Source organism: Aegilops tauschii, chromosome 1 (assembly GCF_002575655.3).
Source record: "Aegilops tauschii subsp. strangulata cultivar AL8/78 chromosome 1, Aet v6.0, whole genome shotgun sequence".
In the NCBI taxonomy this organism is placed as follows: domain Eukaryota; kingdom Viridiplantae; phylum Streptophyta; class Magnoliopsida; order Poales; family Poaceae; genus Aegilops; species Aegilops tauschii.
Genome location: NC_053035.3, coordinates 86856096 through 86861787, shown reverse-complemented (window position 1 = coordinate 86861787; position 5692 = coordinate 86856096).

Here is a 5692-nt window from a genome sequence, read left to right as displayed (position 1 = left end):
TGTTCCGGAGAGTTTCGGATAAAACCGGAGTGCCGGAAGGGGTTACGGGAACCCCCGGGAGAACTAATGGGCCTCTATGGGCCTTAGTGTGAAGAGAGGTAGGGCCAGGAGGGGCTGGCCACGCCCCCTTCCCCTTGGGTCCGAATTGGACTAGGGGAAGGGGGCGGCGCCCCCTTTCCTTCCCTTCCTCCTCTTCCTTCCTTCCCCCTCTCTCCCTCTTGGTGGATTCCTACTAGGACTTGGAGTCCTAGTAGGATTCCCCTCTTGGGGCGTGCCCTAGGGGCCGGCCGGCTCTCCCCTCCTTCCTCCTTTATATAAGGGGGAGGGGGCACCCCATAGAGACAAGTTAATCTTTAGCCGTGTGCGGTGCCCCCCTCCACAGTTTTACACCTCGGTCATATCATCGTAGTGCTTAGGTGAAGCCCTGCGCTGGTAACTTCATCATCACCGTCACCACGCCGTCGTGCTGACGGAACTCTCCCTCGGCCTCAGCTGGATCTAGAGTTCGAGGGACGTCACCGAGCCGAACGTGTGCAGATCGTGGAGGTGTCGTGCGTTCGATACTTGATCGGTTGGATCACGAAGACGTTCGACTACATCAACCGCGTTACTTAACGCTTCTGCTTTCGGTCTACGAGGGTACGTGGACACTTCTCTGTTGTGGAACGTAGCAGAAATTCAAAATTTTCTACGCATCACCAAGATCTATCTATGGAGTAATCTAGCAACGAGGGGAAGGGGAGTGCATCTACATACCCTTGTAGATCACGATGCGGAAGCGTTGCAACAACACGGATGAAGGAGTCGTACTCGTAGCGATTCAGATCGCGGTTGATTCCGATCTAAGCACCAAAGAACGGTGCCTCCGCGTTCAACACACGTGCAGCTCGGTGACGTCTCCCACGCCTTGATCCAGCAAGGAGAGAGGGAGAGGTTGGGGAAGACTCCATCCAGCAGCAGCACGACGGCGTGGTGGTGATGGAGGAGCGTGGCAATCCCGCAGGGCTTCGCCAAGCACCGCGGGAGAGGAGGAGGGAGAGAGGTAGGGCTGCGCCAAGAGAGACCGGAAAACTCATGTGTCTTGGGCAGCCCAAACCTCAACTATATATAGGGGGGGAGGGGGCTGCGCCCCCTCTAGGGTTCCCACCCCAAGAGGAGGCGGCCAGCCCTAGATCCCATCCAAGGGGGGCGGCCAAGGGGAGGAGAGGGGGGGCGCCACTAGGGTGGGCCTTAAGGCCCATCTGGACCTAGGGTTTGCCCCCTCCCACTCTCCCATGCGCCTTGGGCCTTGGTGGGGGGCGCACAAGCCCACCTGGGGCTGGTCCCCTCCCACACTTGATCCACACAGCCTTCTGGGGCTGGTGGCCCCACTTGGTGGACCCCCGAGACCCTCCCGGTGGTCCCGGTACATTACCGATATCACCCGAAACTTTTCCGGTGACCAAAACAGGACTTCCCATATATAAATCTTTACCTCTGGACCATTCTGGAACTCCTCGTGACGTCCGGGATCTCATCCGGGACTCCGAACAACATTCGGTAACCACGTACATACTTTCCCTATAACCCTAGCGTCATCGAACCTTAAGTGTGTAGACCCTACGGGTTCGGGAACCATGCAGACATGACCGAGACGTTCTCCGGTCAATAACCAACAGCGGGATCTGGATACCCATGTTGGCTCCCACATGTTCCACGATGATCTCATCGGATGAACCACGATGTCGGGGATTCAATCAATCCCGTATTCAATTCCCTTTGTCTATCGGTATGTTACTTGCCCGAGATTCGATCGTCGGTATCCCTATACCTTGTTCAATCTCGTTACCGGCAAGTCTCTTTAATCGTTCCGTAACTCACATCATCCCGTGATCAACTCCTTGGTCACATTGTGCACATTATGATGATGTCCTACCGAGTGGGCCCAGAGATACCTCTCCGTTTACACGGAGTGACAAATCCCAGTCTCGATTCGTGCCAACCCAACAGACACTTTCGGAGATACCTGTAGTGCACCTTTATAGCCACCCAGTTACGTTGTGACGTTTGGTGCACCCAAAGCATTCCTACGGTATCCGGGAGTTGCACAATCTCATGGTCTAAGGAAATGATACTTGACATTAGAAAAGCTCTGAGCAAACGAACTACACGATCTTGTGCTAGGCTTAGGATTGGGTCTTGTCCATCACATCATTCTCCTAATGATGTGATCCCGTTATCAACGACATCCAATGTCCATGGTCAGGAAACCGTAACCATCTATTGATCAACGAGCTAGTCAACTAGAGGCTTACTAGGGACATGGTGTTGTCTATGTATCCACACATGTATCTGAGTTTCCTATCAATACAATTCTAGCATGGATAATAAACGATTATCATGAACAAGGAAATATAATAATAACCTATTTATTATTGCCTCTAGGGCATATTTCCAACAGTCTCCCACTTGCACTAGAGTCAATAATCTAGTCCACATCACCATGTGATTAACACTCATAGGTCACATCACCATGTGACCAACATCCAAAGAGTTTACTAGAGTCAACAATCTAGTTCATATCACTATGTGATTAACACTCAATGAGTTCTGGTTTGATCATGTTATGCTTGTGAGAGAGGTTATTAGTCAACGGGTCTGAACCTTTCAGATCCGTGTGTGCTTTATGAATATCTATGTCATCTTGTGGATGCTACCACGCGCTACTTGGAGCCATTTCAAGTAACTGCTCTACTATACGAATCCGGTTTACTACTCAGAGTCATCCGGATTAGTGTCAAAGTTCGCATCGACGTAACCCTTTACGACGAACTCCTTTTCACCTCCATAATCGAGAAAATTCCTTAGTCCACTAGATACTAAGGATAAGTTCGGCCGCTGTCATGTGATCCATTCCCGGATCACTTTTGTACCCCTTGACCAACTCATGGCAAGGCACACTTCATGTGCGGTACATAGCATAGCATACTGTAGAGCCTACGTCTGAAGCATAGGGGACGACCTTCGTCCTTTCTCTCTCTTCTGCTGTGGTCAGGTCTTGAGTCTTACTCAATACTCACACCTTGTAACACAGCCAAGAACTCCTTCTTTGCTGATCTATTTTGAACTTTTTCAAAATCATGTCAAGGTGTGCGTTCTTTGAAAGTATCATCGGGCGTCTTGATCTATCTCTATAGATCTTCATGCCCAATATGTAAGCAGCTTTTATCCAGGTCTTCCTTTGAAAAACTCCTTTCAAACAACCCTTTATGCTTTCCAGAAATTTTACATCATTTCGGATCAACAATATGTCATTCACATATACTTATCAGAAATGTTGTAGCGCTCCCACTCACTTTATTGTAAATACAAGTTTCTAACAAACTTTGTATAAACCCAAAAACTTTGATCACTCCATCAAAGCGTATATTCTGACTCCGAGATGCTTGCTCTAGTCCATGAAAGGATCGCTGGAGCTAGCATACCTTTTAGCATCCTTAGGATCGACAAAACCTTTCTGATTGTATCACATACAACCTTTCCTTACGAAAACTGGTAAAGAAACTTGTTTTGACATCCATCTGCCAGATTTCATAAATGCAGCTAATGCTAACATGACTCCGACGGACTTAAGCATCGCTACGGATGAGAAAATCTCATCGTAGTCAACTCCTTGAACTTGTGGAAATACTCTTTGCCACAAGTCGAGCTTCATAGACGGTAACATTACCGTCCACGTCCGTCTTCTTCTCAAAGATCCATTTATCTCGGATTTCATGGCTTCTAACCATTTGTCGGAATATGGGCCCACCATCGCTTCTCCATAGCTCGTAGGTTCAGTATTGTCCAACAACATGATATCTCAGACAGGATCACGTACCACTCTGAAGCAGCACGCATCCTCGTCGTCCTACGAGGTTTGGTAGTGACTTGATCCGAAGTTTCATGATCACTATCATAAGCTTCCACTTCAATTGGTGTATGTGCCACAGGAACAACTTCCTGTGCCCTGCTACACACTAGTTGAAGTGACGGTTCAATAACCTTATCAAGTCTCCACCATCCTCCCACTCAATTCTTTCGAGAGAAACTTTTCCTCGAGAAAGGACCTGTTTCTAGAAGCAATTACTTTTGCTTCCAGATCTGAAATAGGAGGTATACCCAACTGTTTTGGGTATTCTATGAAGACGCATTTATCCGCTTTGGGTTCGAGCTTATCAGCCTTAAACTTTTTCACATAAGCATCGCAGCCCCAAACTTTTAAGAAACGACAACTTAGGTTTCTCTAAACGGTGTCGTATCAACGGAATTGCGTGGTGCCCTATTTAAAGTGAATGCGGTTGTCTCTAATGCCTAACCCATAAACGATAGTGGTAATTCGATAAGAAACATCATGGTATGCACCATATCCAATAGGGTGCAGCTATGATGTCCGGACACACCATCACACTATGGTGTTCCAGGCGGTATTAATTGTGAAACACTTTCCACAATGTCTTAATTGTGTGCCAAACTCGTAACTCAGATACTCATCTCTATGATCATATCACAGACATTTTATCCTCTTGTCACGACGATCTTCAACTTCACTCTGAAATTACTTGAACCTTTCAATAATTCAGACTTGTGTTTCATCAAGTAAATACACTCAGCATCTACTCAAATCATCTGTGAAGTTAGAACTTAACGATATCCACTGCATGCCTCAGCACTCATTGGATTGCACACATCAAATGTATTACTTCCAACAAGTTGCTGTCTTGTTCCATCTTACTGAAAACGAGGCCTTTCAGTCATCTTGCCCATGTGGTATGATTTGCATGTCTCAAGTGATTCAAAATCAAGTGAGTCCAAACGATCCATCTGCATGGAGTTTCTTCCTGCATATATACCAATAGACATGGTTCGCATGTCTCAATCTTTTCAAAAACGAGTGAGTCCAAAGATCCATCTACATGGAGCTTCTTCATGCGTTCTATACCAATATGACTCAAATGGCAGTGCCACAAGTATGTGGTACTATCATCACTATTTTATATCTTTTGGCACGAACATGTGTATCACTGCGATCGAGATTCATTTTAGGTGCAAGACCATTGAAGGTATTATTCAAATAAACAGAGTAACCATTATTCTCCTTAAATGAATAACCGTATTGCGATAAACATAATCCAATCATGTTTATGCTCAACGCAAACACCAAATGACAATTATTTAGGTTTAACACCAATCTCGATGGTAGAGGGAGCATGCGATGCTTGATCACATCAACCTTGGAAACACTTCCAACACATATCGTCATCTCACCTTTAGCTAGTCTCCGTTTATTCCGCAGCTTTTATTTCGAGTTACTAACACTTAGCAACCGAACCGGTATCTAATACCCTGGTGCTGCTAGGAGTACTAGTAAAGTACACATTCATATAATGTATATCCAATATACTTCGGTCGACCTTGCCTGCCTTCTCATGTACCAAGTATCTAGGGCAGTTTTGCTTCAGTGACCGTTTCCCTCATTACAGAAGCACTTAGTCTCGGGTTTGCGTTCAACCTTGGGATTCTTCACTAGAGCAGCAAATGATTTGTTGTTTCATGAAGTATCCCTTTTGCCCTTGCCCTTCTAGAAACTAGTGGTTTTACTAACCATCAACAATTGATGCTCCTTCTTGATTTCTACTTTCGCGGTGTCAAACATCGCGAGTTGCTCAAGGAT